Genomic DNA, 25,802 nt, shown 5'->3' with positions numbered 1-25,802 from the left:
CAACATGGTGGGGTGATGACAGGAAAGATAAAAGGGAAAAACAGAGAGAAGGGGGGAGATATGGCCAGGCAGCTGGGCTCTTTGTTGCCATGTCTCTCTCAGAGAGATAAAAGCTGGTTGTTTATAGGTCTGTCTGTCAGCCCAGCCTTTTACTGAGTGAGGGGAGACCACACTAACCTAGACATGAGGCTCAGGTCCAAATGGGGTTTTAAACAGATTGGGTCCTGCTCCCAGACATCGTCAGGGCCTACCATGACTACTTGTAAATTTCAGATTTGAAGTATTTCCTGGATGACAGCAGTTAATCTTATTTTTATTGCTGTACAAAAGTAATTCTGGCTAAAACAAGTTAATATGGTGGTGAGAATTCCTCTTTGTTTAATGTGTCAGACATTCTGCAGTTTTATTGGCACTTTTTTGTGGAGCTGGATAACATTGACAAACCCATATATTACGTTATTAATTCAGTATCTCAGTATTGATGATGTGGGAATAATTTGGGTCTGATGAAGGGTGCTTTCATGTAACATTTAATCAAATTAGTTGATGGTGACATTATATGTATGTACTATTGTGGCAAAGCAGGTAGAGGCGCTATTAATGTTCAGAAAGTAGATTTACATCACTGAAGTGTAACTTTATTTGAAAAGAAAACATTTGAGCTTCATGTACTGTACCTCTGTACTGTACAATAACTGCAGACATTGAGAGGCTTTAGTCAGAGCAGGTGTGTCCACTGTCCCTGAGGCAGACCCTCATCTTTGATGTTAGAAACTGTTAGAAACTGCATTGTGTTGTGTGATATGTTGATGTAATTAGAGCTGAAACTGTCAGTCCATTAATAGATTATTTGATCTATAGAAAATGAATCAGTAACTGTTTGGATAATTGATGAATTGTTTCCTAGTTTTGATGATTAGCTGCTTTTTTCTGTTCTACATCACAAAACAAGCAATTTTTTTGACATTTTGTACATGACTTAATAAATTGAGCCTGAATATAATTTGCAGATTAATTGTTAATGGAAGCCCTAGATGTAATAACAGTGCACTGATATGCAGCTATACTTAATATATTAATATGGGCTTTCTTTTATATTGTGTATATAATGAAAAAATGACATAAACCGTACTGACCTTCCTTATAGAGCATACGCTTTAAAGCACAACAAACTTAACTTCAAGGAAACTTGAATATTTCTGCTTTAATAAGCTCACATGACACACGAGAGGACAACCTTGTGCTGTGTACAGTGCAGAGTTTGAAGTCCAGGATGATGAAGTTTGGGGCTGACAGGCCACTGACTCCTCCATTGCTCTCTCTCTTTGTATAATCAAAGACAGCCAGTCTCCAGAGAGCCGTCACTCTCAAACGAAAGGGCCGCTCTGGCACGGTACAGGCTGCCTACAGCCACCTGAGACCGCCCCCCTATTGAGTGGCTGACAACTTGTAACATTAGCCATTGTGTTGCAGCCAGGCCGTCCATCAAGCCTCGCACCCTACAGTGGCTCTGGTGGTGTGGGGCCCACAGGCAGGACCCATGGAGGGCGTCGAGAACACTCTGTAACTCTGGATGACATCCACCAACCAGTAATTGGATTCAGTAGAACTTATAATACCCCAGGGAACATAGGTTGTTTCTACAGTACACCTCAACTTCCATCCATTAAATTAATTTAGTTTATATTTAGCATTAGCTTTACGCAGCCTTGTCAGCCACATAGTTAATTTCCATGCAAGAGTGCAGTTTGGTGGCAGAGCCTCGCTGTGTCAGTGGAGGACAGAGGGGACTGGGTAATAATAGTGACAGCAGCGCTAACTGACAGACACAGGGTGTATAGTTTCAACTCAGTAATTACAACTGTGTGTGTACCCATCCCTTACTGTATCCACTTCACAGGGACGTCTCTCTCCTATTATCCTCCACTGCCATCAGCAGGAGGGGGCTTTACAGTGCAGTGGTCTCTTGGAGAAGATAAGCTGGTGTTAAATCACTTTATTTACTCACTGCTCCTAGTTAGACCAAACAGTATTACAGGTCTGCTGCTGGACGTTGCAAATTTGATTTAAACTACTCACTAAGCTTGTAGGAGCATATAAACATGAAAAGTGAATGCTGCTGTCTAACCTCTGTAAATGGACTAGAAATTAGGTGGTGTTTGTTTCCTGGGAGAGGAGAGGAAGGGATGTGATTATCTCAGTCCCAGAGGAACTCTGTGTTTTTGTTCTGAAGGATCTTGTTGTGCTGAGGACGAGAAATTCTGCAATATCCTACTCAAGCAAGAAGTACTGCACTTAAACATTACTCAGGCTTGCTTGTGTTAAAAAAAATAAATAAATAACTCAAACAGAAGTGCAAATGTTGCTCCTGAGTAACAGTTACTTTGTTACATATTGTCAGCCTGAAAGAGCCAATGTGGGATTCTGATTGAAATCATTTAAAAATGAACAAATTCTGCCGACTCAGCCCTCTCCGGTTCAGTGATACTCCAGTAGAAGATATATAAATTTTCCTCAAAGTGACTGATGAGAAAAAAAACCTCAACGGTACTTTGGAGGCTTAATAATTAATTATTACTTTTTAAAATTGTAGCTGAATTCATAAACAGTCTTAACAGATTTTACACATAAAGGCCAGTTTATGTCATTAGTAGTCTGCTTGTGAAAACAATAGTGTTTTCTGGAGCTCTGGAGCTTTATCAAGTCCAAAAAATAACTCCTGATAAATAATGTTGGGCTTATCTCGGCTTGGGCTTGGAACGAGCCAAACTGAGGTCAGGAAATTGCATGGCATTTACTAAACATTAAGCTATTAAGTTGCATTGTGGGAAATGTAGGATATTATGTTTTTGGAGCTTGACCCGTACTAGAGACTAAAAGCCGGCCTCTGCTGCAATTGATTTTGACCACTGTTTTTTTTTTTTTTAATCAGTCTCTCACCCAGTTTTATGGAAGTACAGTTCTACTTTTCTCCCCCTTCAGAGGTACAATTATTAATTCATACTCAAAAATGTCAGAGTGCATGAAAGATTCCTCAACCATGGTACTTTTATTTCACAATACTGAATACTAGTGTCTACATGTTCATATTCATTTTATAATACAATAGGAATAGTTAGACATTTTGGGAAATATGCTCATTTGTTTTCTTGTTGATAGTTAGATGAGAATACCACTCTCTCTAATACATGTTTGTTAAGTGTGGAGCTAGATCTGGGGGGGATGGTTAGCTGAACTTAAAAACTCTGTAACCCACCTACTAACCTCTGTAAAAATAAATTACATCTAGTTAATTTAATCACCACACAAACAGAAATGCAAAATGACAAGTTATGATTTTATGGGGAGTTATATGCTGTAACTGTTTCCCTCTGCTTACGGTCTTGGTAAACTAAGCATGAAGCTCCATATTTATCACACAGACATGTTGTATCAATATTTTCAGGCTGGTAAGAAAAGCTAAGAAGCGTATTTCCTAAAATGTTGAGCTATACACAACATGAATTCCGGTTTAAATGATTCAACTCATCTACACCAGCATTGGCAGCTGTAGTACCACTTTTTCTTTTGGCCTTACAATGATGCCTTGACTTTCAAATTCAGAAACAACATATTTCACTGCCCACCCAACAGATTATAAAGAGACCACACACACTCACTGACGCAGAAGAGAAGAAAGGAAGAAAGAGACAGACAGAGGAAGCAGGAGACAGAGCTGACTGTACAATAAAGTCAGATAAGCCATTGTAAACTAAACCGGTGGGTGTGTGACGGGGCCAGGCCAAAGGCTTTGTTGAATGTGTGTTGGTTATCTTTTGATATTTGTCCAGCTTATCGGCCGTCGGACACACATAGTGATTGGTAATTCATTGTGATATAACTTAATTTCCAGTTTCTGCTTCACCCTGTCTCTGTCATTTCTTCCATTCCTGCACCTATCAGTCCTACACAGGGTCTCCGTCCATCAACAATTGGTACAGGGAGGTGTGAACTGAGGAAAGATGAGGATAGCGGGGCAAATGTTAATTTTTCAGTGCATCATTTTTAGCCACACAGGCAGCGTGGCTCTAGAAATGGCTATTTTGGTTGGTTGGTGGCTTGGTCATCCACCTTGGTTCAGAAATATCTTAACTATTGGTTGGATTGTCATGACATTTTGCACAGACATTCCTGTTCCCTAGAGTATGAATCCCAATGAGTTTGGTGCTCGCCTGGCTTTTACCCTAGCGCCACCACGAGGTTGACATTTGTGGTTCAGAGTGAAACGTCTCAACAACTATAGGATAGATTACTATGCACTTTAGAGCAGATGTTCCCTTCTAAATTAATGACACTCTTATGAGCCTCAGCTTTGTGTTACTTAGCAAAAATTAGCATACTAACATGCTGAACTAGGTGATATTGGAATAACTGATGAAAACACTTGTGCTTTTAAACATAAGTTATGCATAAACATTCTGGAAAAGTAGGTATTACTTAAATCTCCTCACCTCACATAACACACATCCATGTGGTCCTTCTGTTTGGCAGGTTAAATTTACGTTATATGTGAGATATATGAGGCCTGCTGCGCAGCAAGGTCACATCACTATACACGAAGAGGCATTTTAGGACACTCGAAGATTTAAAGCATTTTGCGTTATCAGCCAACAGACTATCTGCAGCTAATGGAGACGTTGATTACCAACAAAGCAACGGATAGTTCCCAAACTGAAACCTCCGGGGAGGGCTGTTGAGACTTATATGAGGATATGGAGTCTCTCTCTCCCTCTCTCTTGCCTGTGCTATTTCAGAATCAAAGTGCTCATCGTTCATCTATTATTCAATCTGTTTCACTCCACTGTTTCTCTTTCTGTTTTCACATACACCATTTAGCCTCAGCCCACTTGGTGGAGCTGTATTTATTTTTGGAGTCTTCATTTTCCTTTGCTCATGACAGAGAAGTCCCTCTATCACTGTGTGGCCCTTTAATGTTGATACCAGACCTCTGTACAGAAGACATGTGCTGTTGTTTTGTGCATGTATTTTCCCTATTTTTTAGGGTGGCAATGATTAATTTAATTATTACTGATTTGTATTTTTGTATTGATTTATTCATCATTTAATAAATATAACATCAGGAAATAGTGAATAGTGAAATTCTTGGGGCCCAGCACCCAACCAACACTTTACACCTACAATGATATAATAACTATTTACAATTTGAAAAGCTAAAAGCAGATTTTTATTAAAACAATTGCCATAGATGTTTCTGTCAATCGACTTTAAAACCAAGAAAACCATTTATCTCTCAACTTGTTGACTTGGCTGACTTGACCTTTTGGACATACGTGAATTTAACAGGATGGTTAAAAGAAGGATTTGTTTATTTGAAATAAGCCTGAGAAAGGAATGTGTGTTTTATAATGTGATGGGATATGCACTAATGTACAGCTAATGCACTTCTATAAGTCATAAGAGAGGATGCAGTTGATTGCCTTAGCTATGTGAGTGCAGACTGTAACCTCTGTATAACCCAGTACAAATTTAGAGATGAGTGTGTGTGTGTGTGTGTGTGTGTGTGTGTGTGTGTGTGTGTGTGTGTGTGTGTGTGTGTGTGTGTGTGTGTGTGTGTGTTTGTGTGTGTGTGTGTGTGTATGTGTGTCAGGAGCTATGAAAGAAAATGTTTTTTTGTGCTCCTGAAGCCAGGCTCTCAGAGGTTTTTAGGATACTGTTTTTAACTTCATTTTTCTATGGACAGAAGCTTTAATAATACAGTTTCATAACTGGTTTCTCTGGTAGAAGTATTTAAATACAGTGCCCCAAAATCCAATCCCAGTTTTTGGTTTACCTTGGATTAATTAGCATCAGCACTGTTCACCACAGTGACTCAGTGCTCATGAAAGCAAAAAGGAAACAAAGGAAGCTTGGTGCCCAAAATCAGATCAATTGAGCTTGTTCAGATTGCTCAGTCACCCCCTTCTTTTGTGAGGAAGGCAGTTTTGACATAAAGCTACAGTGGAATATCACTGAGCCACTATTTACAATTAGGAACGTATACTTAGTGTTGCTCAGATGTTCTCAAAGTGATCCAGTAACATGTATAATGCTCCTTGAAGTTACGACCTGAGGTTTGGCCCCTCGTGAATCTCAACACAAGCAGCCTGGTGACCGCTGCCTGGCTGTCACAGCCTGTAGTAGAATCCTATTCACACCGCTCTGAAAGTGCATATTTAATGACCTCTCATTATCATTCCTCTCTGAGGAAATAATTTCTAAACCGTCTCTACTTTACTGATTAGGCCTCGAAGGATTCCCCTGATGTCGTTTCCTCTTCCTCCCTCTTTCTTTCTAATGCAACTCTGTCCCTGGAGTTCTCATTTGTATAAGTGCTATTCTCTGACCCCGCTGTCCCCAAAGCTTTTCTTCTAGTTTCCTACTCTCTGCCACCACTCTCCCTCAAAACGTGCCTTTTTATGTAACATTGATGTCTTTACCTGTTTTCTCTTTCCACAGAATGATACCTGGTCAGAGCTGTACTCCTTCGCTGTATTCAAGGCAATGAGCCACATGCTGTGCATCGGTTATGGCCGGCAGGCCCCGGAGAGTCTATCAGATATCTGGCTCACCATGCTGAGTATGATTGTGGGAGCTACTTGCTATGCTGTTTTTATTGGTCATGCAACTGCTCTCATCCAGTCCCTGGACTCCTCCAGACGGCAGTATCAGGAAAAGGTGAGGAGCTTCATTAAATCAACTCTGTCCTATGTTCTCAACATTTTTCTGTTTGCTGTTTCCTATTAACCGCTTCTCATCCAGTTTTCCCCTTAAAGGAAAAGTTTGACATTTTGGGACACGTGCTTATTAGCTTTCTTGCTGAGACTCGGTACCACTCTAGTGTATGTACAGTAAATATGAACAATAAGAAAGCAAATAAGTGTTGAACTTTTTCTGATAGTATCACAAATATTCTGTATCAGCTTGTTCCAGCTCTTGGTTGTAGTTATAAGATGTTTTTTATGGCTGCATCATTCCAGCAAATGTAAAATTCTAGATGTTTTGTACGTTATTTTACACAAATATTCATGTTCCTGATATATTTGGTGTCTTTGGAAACTTTGGGATCCACATTAAACATTATGGTTTTCCATGCTGGCAGTGGTAGGTGTTCACTCACTGACACGCATAGTTAGTGAATGTTACCAAAGATGAACTTCATATAGTTTTACATTTAGGCCTTTTTGAAAGGTCGCATGGATGAAATGGATTTTTATTACAGGTTTAATGTGAAAAAGGAGAAAGCCTCTTAAAACGAGGACTGACATTACGTCTTATTAACGCTGACTTGCACAAGCTTAAAAAGATGTTGTGTATGAACTCTCTTGTAGTTCTGAACTGATCTGTAGTTTCAGCCTCACGTTACCTCACACATAGCAGAAGATCACTGGTAACGAGACTCATTCAGTGTCTGCTAATACCCTCACTTGGGATATCAGAATCTGTATCAGGGGAGAAAACGTTAGATCGATTTAAACTATGTGTGAGGTTAAAAAGCTCCTTCAGTGGTCTTTTAAAAAAATAAAACAATGGTATAGCTCAAGAACACATACATCTTTCTTTCTCTTTGTTTGTCACTGGTTGCAGCTGATTATAAATTACTGAATATTTGCTGCTGATTAAAATGAAATTAAATGTATCATACTGTAGGCTCATCTATTCATGCATTCATAATGAAGGGTGTGAATACAATGAATATGAATGTATGAAAAGTGTATAACCAGGTGTACAGTGTAGCATCAGGTCACACCAAGACACTTTTCCATTGGGTTATGTCCTTAATCACACATTATGTACTCCTGTTTAACACTCTTCACTGTATATTGCCATTAGATAGTATTTTCTTTTTGCCTGTCAGACATCTTTTGACACAAGGATGGGGATCAGAGCAGTGCTGAACAGTGCTGCAGCAGTGGCCTGTGCTGGTAACAGCGCAGCCTCTCTGTTTCCAAGCAGAGTCTCGCTGGCTGGGGAGCAGGGGGAGTGTTGCTGGCTTTCAGCAGCCAATCAGAGGCTGCGGGTGTGTTCGGCCAGGTAGAGCCACATCGCCAGGGGCAGGGTGTGTGTGTGTGTGTGTGTGTGTGTGTGTGTGTGTGTGTGTGTGTGTGTGTGTGTGTGTGTGTGTGTGTGTGGGGGAGAGGGAGAGAGAGAGAGAGAGAGTGTGTGTGTGTGTGTGTGTGTGTGTGTGTGTGTGTGTGTGTGTGTGTGTGTGTGTGTGTGATATGATGTCCCCTTGGGCAGCAGTAGAATTGATGAGGCAGCAGACCTGTGTGTCCTGCCAATGTCATCCTGAAGGTGACGTAAGCAACCATGGCTGCCTCTCTCTCTCTCTCTCTCTCTCTCTCTCTCTCTCTCTCTCTCTCTCTCTCTCTCTCTCTCTCTTCCTGATCACTCACTCACTGGCTCTCATTCTACCTGCACTCTTTATGATGATGGGTCTTTAACTATCCCTCTTTCCATTATCTCTTCCCCTCTTTTTTCTATTCTTGCCCTCCACCTTTAAAATATCTCCACCTGATTTTCTGCTTTGTCTCCTGTTTCTTTTTTTGTCTTCATCCCTCCCTCTCTGTCTCTCTCGGTTTCTCCTCTCCCCTCAATCTGAATTTCTCTCTCTTTCCTCTTCTCTTGCTCTCTCTATCCTCTCTGGTGGTGGTGTCCTTGAGAGGTGCAGTGCTACTGCTAACTGTCTGCTACAGGGAGCAAAGAGAGGGGGAGGGGAAACCTGTGGGAGACGGAAGGGCCTTGTTGTCGACACAAGTCCTGGTGCACTGCGAGATATCTAAACATTGTCTATTCCACATCGTTTAGAGTGTTTTTGTCGGCTTTTTGTCTGGCTAGCATTGTGGGGAGCTCCCCGAAGGGTTCTTTCAGCCATGTGGCCGGACGCTTGGGTATAAATCATCTCCAATAAATGGTTTAGAAGACAACGATTCAGCAAGTTAAGTGCTTACTGGTGCTCCTGTCTGTACTGTGTGTCCTGTGTGATGGGAGTTAAAAGGCTAGATACAAATCCACTGTCTTTCATCTGTGAGGAATGCTTTTTTCTATAATGGGCAACCTGTCCTAGACCACTGCTCGGTCCTCTTTTTCTGTTGCTGATGGTTGAAAGTTTTGCCCTCAGTTTTAAATAGCCAATTAAATTTGTACTACAAGCAGTCTGAACACTGACAAAACTGAAGTCTTCTGTGTTTAAGAGCTGTAAAGAGTTGTATAAGTGTGTATAATCCTCAAATAAGAAACATGCATGCTTTCACATGAGACATTTGTTCACAATACTGTGTGTATTCACTTATATTTAGACATTTTGTAATGCGTCTTCACCCCATCCCAGTATATATATTTTTCTGCTGAGGGCAGGAAAGTGCATTTGCCCTGAACCCTTTTTCTGACCAGTTGTCAGATTTTTTTGCTGCAAAGTTTTCTTTCCCCCTGCTGCTCTGTGAGGATTAGTACTTGAGCTGAAGACGTGTTTATTTAAAAAGAAGAAGAAAAAAAACACGTAGAGCAGAAAAGTGCCAGCCATGCCAGTGAGGCTGATGCTGATGCTGCTGGGTGAATTCGCCACGCCTCCAGATAGGACTGTGAGTGACATTCTTATCATTTGGAGAGTGTTAGCAAAACACGTCTGCTGGCAGTCTGTTACAGCACCAGTGAGACTTGAGCTAGCATTGTGTGGAGGTTTCCATTTCAGCCCAGCAGTAATGTCAGACTCACAATCCTTGCTGGTTAAATTTAAAGAGAATTTGGCTTGGTAGCTTTGGTGCAGAGACCAATTACTTATTTATACAAAGTAACAGTGCACACTGACACACAGAGGGGCAGATAGACCTACATAGAAAAATGCAGTCTCACTAGTGCCACTTTTAATGCACCTTCGAAAACAATGGAAATATCACAATTCAGAAGTCATGCTTGTTATTATCTGACCTGCAAACCTGCATGATTGGCCAGTAGAAACAGTTCTTCTTTTGGTGCATAATATTCTGTGATTTTGACTTTGTGACTGCCCTGTTTTATGTAATGCAGTGCAACGTCACTAGAAAATGCTGCATTAAAGGCCCTTCACACCCATGGTCCACCCACACAGGTGTTTTTGCTTATTTTGCCTGATTAGGCATTGATGCATTGCTGGCAGAATATGAAGATACTGTACTGTGCATTTGGAGGGATTTCTTAAAAAGTGACACCAGATACAAACAAACGGTGTATAGCCCCTGAATCCATTGTATTAGTGTTAATATTGGATTTTATTTAGGTGCAACACCCAGGGATGGTGCCATTTTGCTGGCAGTCTGTTGACAGTTCTGTAGTTCTTGACAGCAGGTGGGAGATATTGTCACTGTCACTGGTTTTATGCACAAGGACTGTGTTTTATGACTGCACAGCAAAATAATGCAAGCAGCAAAGAAGGAGGCTGAGGGTGCAAGGACAGTGACAGGTGAGGTTAATCACAGTGAAATTACAGATAAAACACTGTGGTTGTTAGCCGGCTGGCCATGCTTGCTCCCGCAGTTCATGTTTACAACCATATGCATGCTGTTTCCTGTCCCCCCTGCTTATGGCCACACCCTGCGAGTACATCTCACCAGGGGGCCTTTGGTCTGACTGCAGCTCAGAAAATAGATAGCTCGTCTTTGCATGACATCATTTGACAGATATCTGATCAACACGATAACTACGCTCTAGTTCAGAGTGTGCCTATCTGACATCACTCAGAAGCTGCTTTAGAAAATCACTTGCTGTAAGGTGAGAATCAAAATTAGTTTGGAAGATTTGTTTTTGTACCTAATTGGAATTCAACCGTCATTCATTTTATTATTTACACCTGTGTTTTTCCTACTGTGACATAACAAAAAGTATTCATATATTTTTAACAATATATATTTGAGATTTGCTCACATAATTGAAGTCAATTGAATTGAGTTTTAGGTATAGATGTAAAATCATCATTTTGTGAGTCATAATTCAAAATATAGGTCTATTCAACCCTTTTATTACAAAATTGATTTTCTAAGAAAACCTTTCATATTATCAAAACTACTGTGGACTGTCATTGTTTAGTTTTTGTCCATATATATAATACAAGGAAAATAGCAGATTACAACTTTGTGTTTTGGTTTGTGGTAGTCTGGCTTCCCTTTAGATCACAGACTATGCCTTTGACACATGCAGCAGACAAGTCTAGTCATACAGCTCTACTTAGACACACCTTTTGCATCAATAATCAGCTCTTAACAGGGGTTGAAAGACTAATCTCAGTCGACAAGACAGAGAGCAGTCTGAGCTTTCTGTCGTGATGTGGCACAGGACAGGATACAAGATTGTTTTCTACCTTCTCCCCCTCCTCCTCTACTCCTTCTTCGTGCCGCTGCCACCATCAACAGTGATCTGTCTTCCCTTAGCCAGACTGCTTGTCACTGATCGCTCCAATTATCCAGAACCAGGCTGACTTTGCAAAGATAGAGGCCAAAGACATTCCTGCACCAGCATCTACAACAAAAACAGTATCCCTTTAGTTGTGCCAAATGATATTCACTACTCCAGTAGAAAGTGTGTCTGATGAACAAACCCTTATCAGCCAGTCTCCTTTGGTTGTCACTCCCTTTGACTGAATTACGGGATTTTCCAGTGTTTCCTTAGAAGTCTAATTTCATTTAATGAGACTTTGTACTGTGTGAGACCCCACAGTGTGTTGTTCCTCCCTGTGTACACATCTCTGAATTGAAGAGAGACAAGACAAGCTCTGACTTACCACTATCTGATTTTCTTCTCTTTGGTGAATGTGCTCCATAATATAATGAGGCGATTTTGCAGGGAATTAAGTGAATGAATTATACATCCACATGGCCGTTTGGGATGAACCCAAATTAGAATTTCCAATGGAGAGAAGTTGTGGGATGAATGAGCAGGAACAGAGGAAAAGGGAAGAGGGGGAAGGAAAGGATGGGAAAGGGAAGGAGAGGAGATGAAATGAGAGGATGGTAAAGAAAGGAAAGAAAAGGAATGAAGGATGAATGGGCAATGAAAGAATGGGAAAATAATAGAAAGGAGAGGAGAGGCAAAGGAAAGGAAAGGATTAAAAAGATAAGGATGGGACAAGAAAGATAGTAAAGGGAAGGAGAGTAGTGGCAAAGGAAAGGAAAAGCTGGGAAAGAAAAGGAAACAAAAAAAAGAAGCAGACATAAAGAAGGTGAAATTAAAGGAAAGAATGAGAAGGAGAAGGAAAGGGGGTGATAAAAAGTTGACGCCATGTTGAGTCAGTAGTTAATGGGCTTAAAAGTGGAAAAATATAATCAAAGTCAAAAACAAAATTCTCCATAAAATTTTGTCTGAATAACAAATCGCAAAATGCAAAGAGTTCCCAAAAACAGCTGTTTAGATGACAAAATGTCAGTGGAGTGTTTTGCTGCTGCACACACACTGTCATCAAAGTGACACAGAAAATGGATGTCATTTTCACTCTCATTTGGGTGTTTGTCAGTCCCCTGTAGGTGCTGTGACGCACTGGCCAAACGCTTCCTCCCTCTCCTCTGTGACACTGGAGAGATTTGAGTTTGGCCTGGTGATGATCGATACGGCGCACTGTGACATGGCTCTCAAAGTCAAGTCATTAAATGCCACCATCTAAGTTCAATCAAATCAGCTTTTGCTGCTTCATTCATTCAGAGTTAGCCGAGTCACAATCCGCTGGAATGAGTTTCATGTCTAACCACAGCTGCTTGGTTGCTGCATCTCTGCAGGGAGTGTGAGGTTTTCCCTCACCGCCAGACCACCCCACACCTACACTTTGTTCACAATCAGCACTTCTATTGTATGAAAGGCACACCAGCTGCAGTGTTAGCTTTGACACGTCGGGTAAAGAGTTGTGACACAGGGTCATTTCTTGAGGCCACTCTCCATCTGCAGATGTCAGGTAGCAGACTCACTCATGCAGGTGAGACTTTGTGTTGTGTAACTCCATCAGAGGAGCTGCTGCCCCCTCCCAGGACACGTTTGCTTACGTAGTTGCTGAATAATTCAAATGTTACATGTTTGGTTTATTTATGTTGATGTTATATGGCATAAGGGAGCAGTGTGGGTGAGAGTATCAGTCATAAACACGCTTTGCTTTTTCTGGGCAGAGTGACAATACTTTTCCTGTCTAACACTGTGAGGTCATGGTGTACCAACATCCCCTCTGCAGAAACAGTGTGTAGTATGACTTGGGTGGGTAGCATTAAGCCTACATACAGTTCAGGAAGCATTTGTTTTGACTGTTTTGGCTCTGTAATCCAGCAAACTGGATTTGAAACAGAACAGGGACTGTGAGGTTTTTATCGTTTGCCACCTACTGTTCCTCATGTGAGATGATGTCTGCGGATTAGACTCTTTGCATTTCATTCAAAGTGGTCACACACAGCTACAGCTATGCTAGCAGCTCTGTGTACTTGGGTACAGCAGTGCCACCCTCACAATGAGAGTGTTAACATGCTGATGATTAACAGGTAGTATTTACCACGGTCACCATATCTTGTTAACAACAACATGTTAGCTTGCTGACAGTTTGCATTGAGTGCAAAATAAGAACAGCTTAGGCTGATGGGATTATCATTAGTTTTGCAGGTGATTGGTCATAAAAGTATTAAAAGGTCCAAATCTGACCTGAAATGAAAAGTCTGGGGATAGCCAATGTTATTATATACCCCACCATGACCACCACCACCAAAAAACCCCACAAAACAAAAACATAAAGAATAAAATATTGTATATCCCACAGAATATTAAATCCTTGAAAATGTTTAGACCAAATTTATTGAAAGAGTCTAATGTTCAAAAATAGTATTACGTTTACTGTCCCCAGGATAATGCACCAGGCTTATATTCCCACACATACAATCCAACTGAGCATGTGTTTCACTGGCTGAAGACAAGACTTAAAAATAAGCAAGAACTGAAGATAGCTGAAGTACAAACCTGGCAGAGTAGAGCCCAGGGAGGATGCCAAGCGTCTGCTGATGTCTACGGGTCATAGAGTCCAGCCATCCTTTGAGACCTTATTTAAATTTATGTTAACTTGTTACTTTCTGTCTCAGATCTGTGTGCAAAAAACACTTCACACAGTTCATCTGATGTGGATGTAATCACACTCAACACGTTCTGACTGCACTGCAAATACATTCTGTAGTTGAGATAATTTAGGTTCTGGTGCTAATGTGACCCTCGTTATCTGAAATGGTCAGGTGTGTTTAGTTTGGTGTTTCAGGCACAAAGACAATTTCAGCTGAAATTACATTAATGTGGAGTATCTAGGAAATCTATTTAGGAAAATGAGGATTTCATTGCCCTGTACTGCCAGAGTCTCCCTGTGTACACAAGTAGTCTGTTATGTACAACTAGAAATCTTTGTTTGCCAAATATGTTGCTATCTTAGAAACAGGGAGCCAGTCTGTCTCTCTGAGTACAAACAATTTCCAGTTTAGACATTTATTGGATTCTGTTGAGGATCCAGAGCTTTCAACAAGCATGCAAGCAGGTGGACCTCATTGTTTTGCTCGGGGCCTCTGACAGGCCACACGGCTCCTGATGCAATATGGTCTGTAGCAGAAATTAACCTGGGATCTTGTGGTTGTGTGGTTGTCTTGCTCTGAAGCAAACCCGCTGAAGATCTTGATGTCACTTGATGCCAGCTCATCGTTTTTGTTGCGTTCATCCTGCACACAGTGGAGGTTTAGGACCGATGGGATAGAGGCGGTATGGACGATGACTTCCTCAGTCTCTGAAAGTTGTGAGTACACAGTGTGTGCCAACCCAGTGAATTGTCTCTCAAAATTGTGTTTTGGACAGCTTTAGTGGTGCAGGGTTGAGCTGTGCTTCTTATAAAGCTTTCCATTTGAGGTGGGTTGAAGTGCACATAGTGTGACAGCAAAGTACAAGGAGAATCTTTTTCTCTCAACAGTTTGCTGTCTGGTCTGTTTATCGCCACATCTATCACCCTCCGCCCTCTCTGCAGCCCAGCCACGTAGTTTCTGGTTTCTCAGTGGTCACTTTGGATGGGTTGTGATTAGCATATCTCAACAATAGAAGCTGACTGTTTGTGTTGTTGCCTTGTCGGACCCTTCACTTTTTATCGATCTGGCATTGATTAACTTCTAGGTAGCATTGATCATGCGGCGAGTGTGTTCATTTCAGTTGACAGCTGAAGGACGTGTGCTTGCACGGTTTTGTGTGGTTGTTTGTATTGTCTTTGTTGACTAACTGGAAGAAATACAGGTAAAACATCCTCAGAAAGATATCTTGTTTATCTTCATTGATAAGCAGCGCCCTTTTGGCTGTAGACTGTAGTTTGTGTGTAATATTTTGCCCACCCAAAAGTAAAATACTAGAAAACCCTCTGAGGATAAAGCAATACAGTTCAACAGCACCATAAACTACAGTCTCCAAAATGGCAATAAATTTGAACCAGCAGCACTCTAAAACAGTTTCAGTGTAAACTGAACATTATAACCTTCATGGGGGTCAGATTTACCGCAGGACTGTTGTGTTTGACTGGCAACTGAGAGTAGCTTTCAATGTAGTTAAAGAAACAAATGTGCAAGTGGTTACTGAATGTCATATCAAAGAATGGCCTATATTTTTCTGTGCTTTGATGTGGATAAATGTAAAAATATCATAAGATCTCTACATAATTTCCTGCTGTATATGTAGACATAAGTGTTCGAAGATATGGACACATGTGAGCTGATCCCTATACTTTAAAACATGTGTAACCAATTACAAGGTTGGTGGAGTGTAAAGTGTGTTTTATTCATGGCTTTTTTTATTCTTTTTGTTTATTTAAAGCATAAACATGCCAATATTTTATATCTTTAGTATTCTCAACAAATTCCACAAAAAAGCCAAAACCAACGATGTGTTAGTCTGTTTCTCAATACTTAAAAAAAACAAAAACCCTGTCTATAGCTCTTACCTATGTGTTCCTCTTAGATGTAAGTCTTTGAAAACTGGTCACAAATGTATATAATACATTTTTAATAGAGCTGAATAATTTCCTAAATCAGCTGTGCACTGTAGTTTTTTAGCAAACATCACAAGAGAAAATAGTGCATTGTGTGGGGACTACATTCAGCTGCGGAGAAATACACATTTGAGTATTTAACAGCAGCAGGACAGTGTATGTGGGAATAACATGAAATAACCTACAGAGCCCATTTTCATCATAATGGAGGAACATGTTACGCACTGCAATTGTATATCTCCTTGATGTGTTTTTATTTTTGATAAACAAGCTATAAAGCTATACAAATACTTGTTGGTAGGATCAATGTTGGTTTAGGTCTCTTTAACAGGGACAATACAATTAAAAAGAATACAAGATGCTTTTAAAATGATTGTATGCACTGTATTAACAGAACATTTTCTCCCTCCGTCCTGCTCCCTCTCAGTACAAACAAGTGGAGCAGTATATGTCCTTCCACAAGCTGCCTGCTGACTTCCGACAGAAAATCCATGACTATTATGAGCACAGATACCAGGGCAAGATGTTTGATGAGGAGAGCATTCTGGGAGAACTCAGTGAGCCTCTCAGAGAGGTAAGACACACTATAAGTATCAGCAACGTTGAAGTTGTACTACTAAGATTATTTTTGTGTTTGAGGCACTTAAAATTTTTCATTGCATTCACTGTGATCTTTCAGTGATGTTTGATTTTTTAAAACCTTTATTTGGGAGTTTTTTCATCACATATGCTGCAAGATTATACTTAAATCCCTGAACACACCATTCATGCATGCAGAAAGAGACACTGCAGTATAGTGTTTCAGTTTTACATTTGACACATATCTTTCTTGTTGTTGAACACACCAAACAATGTTTCTTTTCTTAGGAAATTGTAAACTTCAACTGCCGAAAACTGGTGGCATCCATGCCACTATTTGCCAATGCAGAGCCAAACTTTGTGACAGCCATGTTGACTAAGCTGCGCTTTGAGGTATTCCAGCCACATGACTACATTATAAGAGAGGGCACTATCGGGAAGAAGATGTACTTCATTCAGCACGGAGTCTGCAGCGTCATCACTAAGGGCACTCTGGCAATGAAACTTTCTGATGGCTCTTATTTTGGAGGTAGGATACAGTTTTTAGTTTACATGTTGTTCTTTGCTGGTGATGGCCAGCCTGTTTTTCTTTTGCTGTTACACTTTCTCCTTCCTCGTTTCAGAGATCTGTTTATTAACAAGGGGCCGGCGAACAGCCAGCGTGCGAGCAGAGACTTACTGTCGACTCTACTCTCTGTCTGTTGACCACTTCAATGAGGTGCTGGAAGAATATCCCATGATGAGACGAGCCTTTGAGACGGTTGCCATTGACCGTCTAGACCGCATAGGTAAAAAAACAAACAAAGTTAAAACAAAGTATAGATTCACAACAGAGTTAAATTAGACATATGGATCTGATCAGACATATGGGTACATAAGCATAGGCATGAAAAATCTGTACAGCATTATTGTAAAATAAACAAAGCACTCTAAAATGAACCCCATGTACAGAAAATAAAATAATATTGAGCTTAGGAGATGTTTCCAGAATATTAATGTTGAAATAGGCAGTAAAATGAGCTGTGCTGTTCCCTCAGAATGACACAGGACACTGTAACAGTAGATAAGAGTACAGGGTGACACATCCATTTTCCTCAGGGCTTGTTCTGCTAGAGGATGTACCTGGTGTGAAGGACATCACATGCTATATCTAACTCATATTGTTCTTCCTTTCCAAATCCTCTTGTTTCCATATATTTATGCTTTGTTGGCTTTTCGTCCTCTCTGTCCTGTCCTTTCTCATTTCTGTTTCTAGCTCTTTAATAATCGATCAATGTATTTCATTCTGCAGGTAAAAAGAACTCCATCCTGATGCACAAGGTTCAGCATGATCTCAACTCTGGTGTCTTCAACAACCAGGAGAATGAGATGATCCAGGAGATTGTCAAGTACGACCGTGAAATGGTGAAGCTGGTGGACCTGCAGCGGCCGCGGGCCATGTCTATGACCCCTTCCATTGGCGGTATCTTTGCTCCTCCCGGCCAGCCGCAGACAGGCTCTGCTATTGCCACTCTTCAGCAGGCTGTGGCCATGAGCTTTTGTCCTCAAATGGCGAGTCCCCTGGTGGGTCCAGGGACTCTGCAGTCTCCTCGTATGGTAAGAAGGTTCCAGGTATTGCAGAACCTGGCCAGCCCAGTCTCCATGTCTCCTCTGCAGTCTCAACCCCCTCAGGCATTCGGAGGGGCGTTTGGATCTGCAATCTCCAGCCCGCCTGTCCAAAGCCCGCTCGCAGCTTCAGGACGGACTTTCCAGTACATGGCGAGCGCGGGACCCTCTGGTTCCCAGTTGTCCCTAGTACAGCACCATGCACCTAGCCCCACACAGACCCAACAGAGGCCTGCCTCACACAAGAGCACCCACTCCCTTCATACAGGTAGCTTGAGCCAGGATACCCGGGCCCTGTCTGCCTCCCAGCCTTCACTCCCCCAGGAGGGAACGCCACAAGCTGCCTCTGCAGCCCCCAGCCCTCCCCAATCCACCCGCACCTCCAACAACTCCATCGGTCCCCCTCAGCCCCCTCACCCCAGCCTGCCAGGGCCTTCAGGGGTGGGGAGATCGGCAGGAGCCCAACAGAGGGTGGCCTTTGCCTCCACACCTCCTCCCGGTGGACCTGCTGGAATGGGGGCAGCAGCTGCTGGATCAGGACCTCCAGACTCTGGAGTTCCCAAGAAAGATTCAATTGTCAGCCTTCCAGAGCTAGACTCTGCCAGATCCCGGCTGTCTTCCAACTTGTGACCCTGGTAGAGTTCAGGAAAGAGGCCTTTTTTGTAGGAGAATCTGTTTGTTTTAGGTCAGTCCAGCTGATCTGTCAGCCTGCTAAATGACCAATCAGCTACCGTCAGCACCACCAGTCATTCAACCTGGATGCACTGTGTGCTGGTGTCAGCAGAAGGAAAAGAGCAACTCAAAGTCTTGAGACACTTTGGCTAGGAGGAGTCTATACAATTAAACTAGTATAACGTAAGGTTGAACTGGTCTAATCTACTGTGCCAGCACCTTTAGTCTTAGTATCACCCCTTACACTCTGCTTCCAAACACCTACTGTATATCGCTGTCTTTACTGTAAAGATATGAAGAAAAGTATGATTAATGTAACTATTGCATACTGTGTAGAATCCATGCAATGCAATCTAGCAGGAGCTGGACTTAAAAATGAAAATCAGGGACTTGAGGTCAAATGACAATGACATTTTAAGTGTTCAAAAAGTGTTTTGAGTGTAATTTTTCCGTATAAGCTGTCGTAGCAAAAGAACACATTGCTCTTCATATTGTTTAAAATAGTAGTGAAAATAGTGTTTTAGACCGCTGGTCGATCTTACATCGATGTGTAAATAGTTGATGAAAAAAGTACGGAGGGATATTATATTCATTGTATCTACCCAAACCAAAGTTGAGCTTGAACACAAAGTCTGGTTGTGTCTGTATCAACTAAAAAAGAAACATAGAAGAAAATGCCATTTATTTAACTGCCTTGATTCAACGTTAGAAGCCATATATTTGGTTTGTGTGTATGTATATATGTGGGTGTAAGTTTGTGTGCGTGAGTTTGTTGGTACGTTTTGGTTCTATTTTCAGAGATTGGACTCACACACTCTCTACACTGCTTTGTCAAGCGAGATTGGTTTGATGTGCTGACGGTGGCACTGACCTGTTTTCATGAAACATCTGGGAGGCGGTCAGCTGTTTGGCCAGCGTACTGATTGTAACCCTGAAGGCAAAGGTGGTTAAATAATCTGAGCTTTATCAAAAGGAAACATTTGTGAACAACCCATACTGTATACTTGCTTGTTTTTGTCTAGGTTTATTGATTAACACATGCAATATAATTCTGCAATACTCTACCCCGCCTATATATAAATATATATGAATATAAATATCTATACATATGCTGTACAGGAAAGTGAACTTGTTTCTTTTTCCTTTTGTTTTTATTTTTAATGTGAAATCTTAAAGAATCCAGCAGCTATTGTGGCTTCACTTGAGGTATTGTAATCCAGTGACCATGTTGTTACCTTAACCAAAAATGTTTGAGGGAATGAGTGGACGTGCAGTGTCATTTTCATAAAAACAGACGGGACAAACTGCTTAAAACTGGTTTAGAGTCACAGGAGGAATTCACGCTTTGAGTTCAGCAAATCAGATCCTCAAAAACGTCACTTTAAAGCCCATTTGAAGATATTAAATTGTAAGACGAATGGTAGGTATGGGGTGAGAAACAAGGGGCAAGAATGCCCCTCACTTGTAAAAACTCTATGTGCCCCTTATCACCCAAAACTCCCATGAATGTCTCAACATTTAGACCCACAACAATCCTATTGTTCAAATTTTGGGATTAAGTTGAGGCTTTGGTTATATTTATTCTAAATATTCTGATCCTGCTGAACCTAAAAGCCTTCTCTTGCTGAATGTATGCCATACGAGAAGGAAGACAGCTAATCAGATATAAACTGCCATGTAAATAAAGGGACAGAGGTTTAAAGAGGCTTTTACGATGCAAGGGGGTTGTGGGCATTGCTGTATGTGTTGCTGAGTGTCTGTGCAATCTTTTTTGGTTCGATGATGCTTCTCTGGATAGAACGTTGCTGTATTTAACCTGTATGCTACACCCCCCCCATACACCCTATCCCCAGATCCAACATGAGAGGATACATTTTTTTTAGCTAATTCATTGAAGAGGGCATGAACGAGATGCAAGTCGTAACCACTTTGAACTCCTCGGTCCAAAGCGAGCACTGAGGACATTCAGTTAAGCACCTTCTGTTGCACTTCGACCTTGTAATCAAAATGAAAATCAATGCTCTATTCTCTTAAAGCGGTTGTAGTACTTCTCCTGGACCCATTATCTGGTTAAACTGTAAGGACGAAAAGTGAATCCAATTAGTATGGAAAAATAGGCAGCTGATTCAGTGTGTTAAACAAACACGGCGTCCAACTTTTTCAGCTCTGAGTATTGATCCAGAGCCAAACTGTAAAATCGATGCGATGGACATTTCACTCAGGTTTGCTACCTTTCCAGAGAGATGTATTGATTGCCGCGGCGTGGCTTTCCATTGATTTATGTAAACTTGTCTATCCTCCCACAATCAACTTGTTGATTTAACCAAGCTGAAAAGATTCCCCTTGAATTTTGATTGGCTGAGAAAAACAAGGTGGATGTAATGGAGTTTTAACCCTTAGATTGTTATTCGCATAGCTCGCTGCCGTTTTGTGTTGATCAGTTTTCTTCAGTGCTGGAAAACTCTTGAAACAAGGTGTAGGTGATTGTTTTTATCCAAGGGCTTCATTGTATGGCTTGTAAACCCTGGCTCATTGTTTCTTTCTTTTTTTCACTTTCTGTTTGATCAGTAACATGCACTAAACCTTGTTCTTTGTCATACCTGGGTCAAAGTGCTGCAACCTGCTTCATCAGCAACACAGGAACTTTGTATTGCTTTTTTCCTATGGGAAAGGTACATGCCAAAATACCAATGCAATTGTCAATGAAGTCCATTTGAGTCAATAGCTGTTGTGTGCTTCAATACTGTTCCAGTGCAATCAATTGGTCCTCTTCCCTATTCCTTTGTGCTAATACCAGAGTTTGCCCTATTAAGCTGCTATCAGGACTGTGCTGATATTATTTGAATGAGTCCACAGTCAGTGAGAGCAAGATGGAAGGAGAGTTAAAGAGCTAATGTTTCAGGCAATATCAGGCACCGTCTCTATTTCATTGCATCCATCCAGTAAGATACTGTAGTGTGTAATTCACTCCCACTCAAAGGATGGCATCCCAGACACTTTGATCAGTACCACTCTGTTTCAACCCTCAGCCATGAGGCTGATACAGCCCTGGCAAAGCACATACTTCTGTCAGTTATCTGTTTTGTGTCTGTGTCACAAGTGTGTTCAGTCAGTTGGCTTCCAGCCACTGTCGGCATGTGTGTGCGATATAGTGCTGTATTTGCCTGATGACGGGGGGTTCAAAGTGCGATTGTTTAATGGTTCTTCTTCTGGACCTTGCTGTGAAGTGGGATTTAAATCCCTCATACATGTTTGACACTGACTGACAATTATTGAGACTATCCAAGTTTCAAACCTCTCATTCTTGCTGTACCAGATATTAAGGGTACTGAATGCCTTGGTGTTGATATGTTAGCAAATCAGGGTATTATTTTTGTTTGTAAAAGTGTCTTTGATTTATTGGTATATTTTGTTTGGTTATTGTTTTTGCAATGTGCCCCATGCACATGGACTGTATATACCTTGTGCCTAGTATATCTAGTTTCCACATAGTCTATTTTTGTGGTATGTATGTGCCTGTAAAAATGCAAATATGTGTTTTTATTTTCAACTTGCAATATATGTAAAAAAAAAAAAAAAAAAAAAAAGAAAAAAAAAAAAAAACATTAGATGAAGACTAGTATTGCTGAATTAAAATGACAATGTCAGTATATATAATTTTCCCTGATTTGGGAAACACAAAATTGCACATTTTTGTTGGTTTGAGCCTTCCAACACCATGCGCGCTGTACTCTGTACTTTCATGTTCTGTACATATGGTATACACAGAGATGTGGGGCACATTGTTGTGTTTTACCACAACCTGCTGTATAAGAAACATTTTCTACAGTGAGAGGGTGAGCTCTGACAGGCTTCTGGTGGATATCGGCAGTCTAGACGTTAGCTTAGATGACCTGCTTGCTGCACAGAGCCAAAAATGAGTGAATAATAAATAAGTAACAAGGTGGAGATGCCCGCACAATTTCAATACAGAAACAAACCAAGGCTGTGCACATGCTGGAAAATCTTCCTCAAACCATACTGTTGCACAGGTCTTTAAACTCTAATGCTGGCTGCACACTGATCTGGTGTTTACCATTAAAAAAAAAAGATCTCTCCAAGGCTGAATTTGGCTCACAAGCCTCAGCAGTCACAAGCTCGACTCCTAGTTGAGTTACCTTGACAGATTATAACAGAGTGCATGCTTGTATTTTTCTTATCTAAACAGAGTTTTATGTGCGATTCTTAGTGGGACCTTCAAATCTAGACACTGTCGTGTACCAACTACTGTACAATGATTTTATTTAGTCTAACAGTTAAACCTTTGTGTCGTAGCTACTGTAGCCTGCTTAGCTTACCTAAGCCTTCTCTCTGCTTCAGGACTCTGTGTATTGTGTGCTTGAGTTTGTGCGTGCGTGTGTGTGTTCCTGTGCCTTTCCTTCTATAATGTTGGTCCCACTGGAGAATATGATGCCATTTAGGGGTTTGAAACCCACGTAAAGCTGAGAGAGACGCCAGCACAAGCTGGAAAGTGTTATACAGTCACAACTTGTTCTAAAAAATAAAAAAACCCAACACTGTAATGCTCCTAGAAATGACTCTCGCACATCCCTAGACTTAGTAGCATTCCACAGCATGCACGAGCAGCTCGGTGTGGGCATCCAGACACACTTTACCAGCACCATGTAGACAACAGCACAGATATCTGACACAGCATGTGTCCTCTCTCTTTCTCTCTCTGGAGGCCAATCTGCAACCATCTCAGGCTGTGCTCGGCTTCTGCTCTTAACAAAAAGGTTCAAGTATTTCAGAATGCCAGCTCTGTCTAAGTTGATGTCTACAGTCCAGGGACAAATCAGCTCCCAGCCCGAGCCGCAGCACTTCCAAATCGATCTCACAGGATCAGGGGGATACTTGAGATTCTGGTGATATTTGTCGCCGTCCAGTCCTTTCAGACTGAGATGCACAGCTGGCGGCGAGGGTGTGGGGGCTGATTTGAGCCTGCGTCCAAAAGGCTGTCTTGTCCACCACCTCTGCTGGCCGAGAACAAAGAGCCACACCCTGGTCTCTCTCAATAAGCTGGTCTGTCAGTCAGTGGCAATGTCGTTTAAGCGTTCGTAAAAAGACGATACATTGTTGTGCAATAAAAAGATGAGCGCATTGGCATACTTACCTCTGTGTGTGGACTTTTATTCATTTGTGTGTCTTTGTTGGTCAGCATGATACGCTTGATGATTTTGAACAATACATGTGAACCTCCTAAAGTTACACTGGTAGCAGCAAACATATGCACACAAACACACCTCAACCTTGTAAATCCGTCAGCAACCCCTCCACCCTTGTTCTCCCCCACATTAGATGAGATCTCTCTCTCTCTCTCTCTCTCTCTCTCTCTCTGCAGACAGGGGCTCTGCTGCATCCCTGATGAGATGTCTGAGCTCAGTCTAAGAGCTTTCCATTGAGTGTGTGTGTGTGTGTGTGTGTGTGTGTGTACGCACACAGCAGCAAGTGTATTTATTCCTGTACCTAGGAGTGCGTGCGTGCACATGCAAGCCCTAGTTTTGTATTTGTCTGATATGGAGAGAGAGTAAATGAACCAGTGGAAAGAGTGTATGTGTGTGAAAGGGTAGGTGGGTGTGTGCGTCAGAGATGAGGGCAGTCCAAGGACACACTCCTCTGGCAGCCTGGGAGCAGCACCCACCCGTTCCCTCTCCGTCTATTTCCCTTCCTTTCCCTACGCGCGCGCACACACACACACACACACACACACACACACACACACACACACACACACACACACACACACTGTCTGGATCCTCAGTGATTATGCATGGCACACTGAGATAGAAAGATTAAAATTACATGCAAGGTGAGCTTTCGACACAGAGCTTTACACCATTCATGTTGCCTCCTCACATCTACATGCAGCTGGTACAAATGTGGGTGAGGCCATCCGCAGTGCGTGTACGTAGTTTTACCTTGACGTGACATAATGTCCTCTCTCTCTTTAGCTCTATTGACACACACTCTTCCTCTCTCTATCCATTTCATTGTAATTCAATGAGGAAGCAATGTACTGATAGTGGCTGCAGGCAGATACTACACCAAGTTGTGAAGCTATAGGCCTATGTAGTCTGAGTATATAGTTTCATCCTGTATACGGCCGAGGATTGTCCTCTACCTCGTTTCCTCTGCAGTGCCGGTCCTCTACTGTGTCCCTGGTTGTCCTACTTCAATTAATCATATCAGCATCTCCTGCACTACCCCCCTGGCTGTTTACCTCCAGAGGGCAATTTGCTTATTTAGCTCCTTACTGGTATCCTCCTCCCCTCCCGTGCCATCCATCTCCTTCCAGTTCCCTCGCACCGCTTCATGACTGGTCTTTGAAAAATGTCCCCTGTTGTCCGCTTGTAGAAGCTAAAACATTTCAGGGGTCTTCCCAGCAGAATCTGCATTTTCAGCAGCTGCGATTCATGAGTGCAGGTGCAGTTTGTTACTGTTGGAACATTTGCATGTGTTCTTCTGAATGTGCAAAGAAAACTCTGTGTGTGTGTGTGTGTGTGTGTGTGTGTGTGTGTGTGTGTGTGTGTGTGTGTGTGTGTATGGAAAGAAGACACGCACACAAACGCTTCTGCCGTCACATTTCCTCTTTTCTGAAGCCGCTTCAGCCATGTCTCTCTTCACTGGGGAGCAACACAGCTCAAATCTGAATGCCAGGATTAGCATTTGGTCCGAGCTCTGACTCCATGAATGAGTCAGTGAGCAAGGCAGAGAGAGAGCGAGAGACAGAGAAAGATACAGTAAATCATCTTGCAGCCACAGGCAGCCTCCAGTAACATCACAGTTGCTGGACAGTGGGCTGGGGAGGAAGTGACAAGTGCGTCAAGCTGAAATGATCAAGAGAAAAACACACAGTAAGAGACAAGATGGAAGGGTC

The 25,802-nt window shown here is 41.8% G+C and overlaps 1 pseudogene; it reads left to right on the top strand.

The window, feature by feature from the left end:
* Positions 1 to 24,037, top strand: part of LOC127365227 (potassium/sodium hyperpolarization-activated cyclic nucleotide-gated channel 2-like) — a 31,905-nt pseudogene extending 7,868 nt beyond the window's left edge.
* The last annotated feature ends 1,765 nt before the right edge of the window (positions 24,038 to 25,802 follow it).

This window comes from Dicentrarchus labrax, unplaced genomic scaffold, assembly GCF_905237075.1.
Source record: "Dicentrarchus labrax unplaced genomic scaffold, dlabrax2021, whole genome shotgun sequence".
NCBI classification, from domain to species: Eukaryota; Metazoa; Chordata; class Actinopteri; family Moronidae; genus Dicentrarchus; species Dicentrarchus labrax.
Note: the sequence above shows the minus strand (reverse complement) of the source record. Positions and strands in the feature narration are given on the sequence as shown.